Consider the following 6,119-nt stretch of genomic DNA (forward strand, 5'->3'; position numbering starts at 1 on the left):
ACCGCCAGTAACTATCATATTTAAAAAGCTATATATTTTAGTGATGGAATATTAGATTAATTAGTATTTTATTTGAATTTTATGTTTATTAATTTTCAAATAAACGTAAATTTTATACATTCAGATGTTAAAAAATCAAACAGTGTTAATCATTTAGTATTCAGATCTTAATACACATCTTAATATTCATATGTGTATTCAGATTCAGATGTCTTAATCTTAATACACATCTTGATATTCAGACGTGTATTCAGATTCAGACGTCTTAATCTTACCAAAAAAAAAACAAACGAGGACATTAATATTCGTTTAACATGCGAACGAGTAATACTAACCAGAAAGGAATTAAATCTCCATATACACGAGTTATACACACAAAAAAAAAAAGGAGTAAAAATATATTTCTTGCCACAAAGTTTGTCTATCAGACTTGGTATGCTACGTATGCACCAAAACTTATATAAAATTAAAAATGCTAACTGACTTTTAAACTCTTTAAAGTAAAGTTTACATTAAACGAAAAATTATAAACTTTTATTGTCTGACTAATATTTTAGAACTTTGAAACCAATTAAAAATTTGGTTATTATACTTATTTTCCTTTTTCGTATTTGAACTATGTAGGAAATTTAAATATTTAGGACTTTAATATTAATTAATTATAATTAAAATTTTAATTAATTTTAAGTTCCTGAATATTAATATCTTAGATACAATTAATTGATTTTAAAGAAATAATTAACCATAATTCCTTCCATTTTATCGTTGAACTATATATATAAACTATGGTACATTGTCATATTATATTTGTACTACTTTCTTACTCGAATAGTATTTTTATATTCATCGTAAACTCTGTTATTCCCATCAATTTTTAGGGTTATTAGATAAAAGTTACCTCAATATTCATAATTATTGTTTTCTTTAACTCAAAACAAAATTCTAAAAATATTTCCAAAATGATAATAATAATAGCACGTTAGGTGTACATAGTTTTAATAGTATATTAATAATTTTTTTAAAGTTTTATACTTATTAAGATAGGATACATGCGCAATATGTGTACCTTAATTAAGACTAGTATATATATATATAAAAACTATTATATTCACATGCCTTTTCAATATGATTGGTATGCAGTTTTAGCCACAACAGCAATTAGAAGTGTTTATTATTAGTCATTTCGCCTAAGTTATGGTGTTAAAATGGTAAAAACAAAACTAGAAGAGTCGGACTTCCAAATTGGGTGCAAGTTTAGGTGTCAATTTAGATGCCTCGCCCAAAATAAACAATATAGCATTATGGGCTAAACATATATGAGGTACATAACCAAGAATGCTAGGTACTGATAGTAATGCATTATAGAATAATGTCTAATGTAGTCCAGCTCTTCTTTGCTTAGGTGAATAAATATGAAGCCCAAAGTCAAATAGGTCGTGCCAGTCAAACTTCAAGTTCTTACTTGTGGTAGAGGTAGATTCGAGATTTAAAAGATGCATTTGATTTTAAGGTTCTTAGCACATAATTTATTACTATACATTGTTTCCTTTGTTTGGATTATCTTATTGCTTTGTTATTTTGCTGTTATTACTGATCTTATCTTCATTATTCTCAGCATGACTTCTTTACTACTATTATGAAATGCTTCCTTTTTCAAACCCGCTTTGAAATTCTTTATTTTTTAACCGAGGATCTATCAAAAATAACATCTCTATCTTCACAAGGTAGAAGTAAGGTCTACGTACATATTACTCTTTCCAGACCCACCTGTAGAAATAAAATGGGTATGTTGTTGCAAAATACTGAATTCGATAGAGCAATCAATCAGGCCATTCTCCTTTAACTTGCATTTTCATTTGGATTTCGAGGCGGATATTGTATGTTAATTCATCTACTACCTTTTTATCCCCAACAGAGTAACATTAAAAGAAAGAGACCCTTCTTCCTTGTATAAAAACACATCCCAAGTTTGAGTAAAACTCAACTAAAGGATATAATGAAGGTTTTTAGTTTGCATTACGGTCTATATATCAATTCTTAATACATGAGTAGATTCTAGATATCTCATTTCTTTGATTAGGTGAATAAATATGAAGCCAAAAGCCAAAAAAGGTGGTCCCGGCGGGGCTCGAACCCGCGACCTTCGGCTCATAAGACCAACGCTCTAACCAACTGAGCTACGGGACCTGTGCAACTTATATCCTTAAAGAATTTATAAATAGAATAAATCAGTGTAGACTCTACTTTAGTAATTCTGTAAACTTAGTTTTACCCAAAAGTTAGAAGAATGGAGTGTAAGTAGATGATCATAGCTTCGGCATATATACATACTATACTTCTAATTAATCTTTATACAAGTGTGAGCATTTTTAGATTGGTAATTTAAAAATTCGAACAAGGAAATAGAGAGAAGAATGGACATGTTTACTACCTAAGAGTATCTTCAATCCATACTCAAAAGTGAAGGGCTAAATTTGGATTTATTTTTTCGAAGAATTTGAACATATGGAGTCCACATATTTCACATTGAATATCTATTAGTGGTAAGGCAAAAAAGGAAACAATTTGCTAACAATAAAGATATGAGTGAACCAAAAGTGCAACTGCCGGCGAAATTGAACAATTTAAGATAGCATATGAGAGAAGTTGTACCTCCCTCCTATTATTAGGAGAAAAAAATATTGTTTTATGAAACGATTATCTGAGAAATAATTTTCTGTAGAAGGGGCAAAAATGAAGAAATATTAAACGGAAAAGGGGTAAATATACCCATTTACTTTCATATATTGTCTATATTTAACCTCCGTTATACTATCGGGCCAAATATACCCCTACCGTTTTACTATCGGGCTAAATTTACCCCTACAATCAGCAAATCTTTAAAAATAATCCTTAATCTGCTAAGTAATTCTCCAAATGATGTAAGCCACCTAATTATCCACAAAGATTGATTGAATTCTATTGTCTTCACATATCATAATAAATCATAAGTTTATTGTATTTGGAAATATCAAATGATTCCAATATTCTTGGCACACTCCTATCACGTCAAAGATTATAACTGAACCTAAGTCATGAACTTTATCATAATTGAGACAATTATAATGTGGATTGAGACAAGATGAATATTAATACACGCATAAATAGTTAGAAATATGTCATCTGGACATACACATGTCCTAAAGGAAAAAATGGTCCAAATCCCACATATTTTTCCTTCATATTTTAAATTATCCATCAAGAGGGTTTACTTGGAAATGATTGAATCACTAGCAAAGTGCTCTAACATCACTAGATTAACTTGAATCCTCTTGATAAAAATAGTGTATTAATCACCAAAGGTTAGGTGGAGCGGCAAATACTCTACCATTCTTAATTAGAGGTTTCGAGCTTGAGACTTATATGAAATTATTTTTGGTAGGGAGTGTTTTACCCTCCAAAATGGAATTTACCGATGCGATTCTTGATTAGTCGAGCTCCAAAGAAGGTATCAAATACAGAGTAAGAAATAAAAAAGAATAATATTGTATCACTAAACCACAATATCTCCTCCGGAACACTTTTTTCTCTTTATTTTTTTTTTCTTCGAATTTTCTGAAGGGGAGCCTTGGAGCAGCCATCAATGCTTGCATTAAGGTAAGCTATCTACATCAAACTTAGGATGCGATTTTTTTCCGAACCTTACACAAATACAAAATACTTTATGTATGGACAGCTTACATGGAATAGTACAATTGAAACAATTAAAGAAAATGTAAAAGAAAGGGATGATATATCTATGAGTTAGTCAATTTGGTCAGGCCATCATAACTAGTCACAAACCATCAAAACCATCCACAGGTTTATCATATATATTATATTAAATAAATACACAATTAGCTACGTACACCATAAACTATAACGTTGGGAATAGTATACCACTTTACATTGTCAAGTACCCGAGGTGTTGTTATCAAAAACGCCGGTGAACAGCGAGTCACTTGAAGGCTGTAAAACACACTGAAATTTTTGTGCAGAAGAAGAAGAAGATCAGAAAATTTCGTAAGGAAAGATTCCGGGATTCAAAGTATATTTATAGAGTTGCTGGCATTGTTTCCGAAAAGGTTTGCAACCTTTCAGAAATATCCATGGCTGTTGGAACAGGTTGTTTGAAATATTGCGGAAAAACGGATTTAAAATAATCCGGAAAAGAAAACGGGCCTGACCGGGTCGCGGGTTATTCCGGATTGAATTTTTCGTTAATTATTTAATTAATTAATTAAATAATTGAAAGAAATTTTATCCAAAAAGATTAATCAATCAATCTTTGACCGAAGCCGAAGCCGAAGCCTAGCCAAGCCGAGCCGAGCGAGCGAGCGACGACGACGGTGCGAGGCTTACCTTCTTCTTAACTCTTTAAGAGCTAGAAGAAGAGCAATTATATATATACCCATTAAAAGCCTTTTCTTCCTCCAATATGGGACAATATCCCTTTGCCAAGGAGGGAAACTCAAATATTTCATTCTCCCTCCATTTCTCATTCACCCTCTTTAAGCTACACAAGCTTAAAATCCCAACAATCCCCCACATGAATGGGGAATGACTATAAAATAAAGGAATGCTTGTTTAAGTCCATAAAGCGACTTAACAAGTTTGCACACTTTCTTTTCTTTACCAGGAACCACAAAACTCTCAGGTTATTTCATGTAAATCTCTTCCTCTAATTCTCCATTTAAGAAAGTTGTTTTAACATCCATTTGATGGATTTCAAGACCATACACGGCCGCTAGTGCCACTAACACCCTAATAGATTTTATCCTCGTTACTGGCGAGTAAGTGTCAAAGTAATCAAGGCCTTCCTTTTGTGTATAACATTTGACAACAAGTCTTACCTTATATTTGTCAATAGTGCCATCAGCTTTCACTTTCCGTTTAAAGATCCATTTCGAACCTAAAGGCTTATTTCCCGGAGGAAGATCTACTAATTCCCATGTATGGTTATCCAAAATTGATTGAATCTCACTATTGACTGCCTCTTTCCAAAACGCTGAATCAGAAGATGACATAGCTGCTTTAAAAGTTTGAGCCTCATTTTCAAGCAAGAATGTCACAAAATCTGGTCCAAAGAAAGTAAACGTTCTTTGACGTTTGCTACGCCTTGGATCTTCTATACTTGGAGTATTTTTCTTTGGTTCTTCCTGAGGTCGTTTAGGTCTTTCACTTAACGACTCACATTCAGTTTTATACGGATAGATGCTTTCAAAGAATTCAGCATTATCTGACATTAACGTGAATTTCGGGATTATCGGATTTATGAACCAAAAACCGACATGCTTTACTGTTTGTAGCATATCCAATGAAAATGCAATCAATAATTTTTTGTCCGATTTTAACTCTTTTAGGTAAAGGAACTTATACCTTTGCTAGACACCCCACACTTTGAAATATTTCAAGTTGGGCTTTCTTCCTTTCCATTTTTCATATGGAATAAATTGCGTTTTGTTGTGGGGTACTCTGTTGAATATTCGGTTAGCTGTAAGGATAGCTTCGCCCCACAAACTCTGCTGTAATCCGGAACTTATTAATAAAGAATTCATCATTTCTTTTAATGTCCGGTTTTTCCTTTCCGCAATTTCATTGGATTGAGGTGTGTAAGGTACAATAGTTTGATGGATAATTCCATATTCCGAACATATTTCTACAAATGGAGATTCATATTCTCCACCCCTATCACTTCTAATCATTTTAATATTTTTATTCAATTGATTCTCCACTTCATTCTTGTATTGCTTAAATGCTTCAATTGCTTCATCCTTACTATTAAGTAAATAAACACAACAATATCGAGTGCAATCGTCAATAAAAGTAATAAAATATTTTTTTTCACCTCGAGATGGTGTCGACTTCATATCACAAATGTCAGTATGAATTAAGTCTAAAGGATTTGAATTCCTTTCAATAGACTTATAAGGATGTTTTACAAATTTAGACTCAACACATATTTGACATTTTAATTTATTACACTCGAATTTAAGCAATACTTCTAAATTAATTAACTTCCGCAAGGTTTTGTAATTGACATGTCCTAAACGAATATGCCATAAATTATTTGACTCCAATAAATAAGAAGAAGCTGCAAT

The 6,119-nt window shown here is 31.9% G+C and overlaps 1 non-coding gene across 1 annotated transcript; it reads right to left on the bottom strand.

Annotated features, from left to right (window-relative positions):
- Positions 1–2,113: 2,113 nt before the first annotated feature.
- Positions 2,114–2,187, bottom strand: TRNAI-UAU (transfer RNA isoleucine (anticodon UAU)). The gene has a single exon. It is a non-coding gene; the product is annotated as a tRNA-Ile (tRNA).
- Positions 2,188–6,119: the final 3,932 nt, after the last annotated feature.

The sequence above is a fragment of the Nicotiana tabacum genome, chromosome 21, assembly GCF_000715075.1.
Source record: "Nicotiana tabacum cultivar K326 chromosome 21, ASM71507v2, whole genome shotgun sequence".
NCBI lineage: Eukaryota > Viridiplantae > Streptophyta > Magnoliopsida > Solanales > Solanaceae > Nicotiana > Nicotiana tabacum.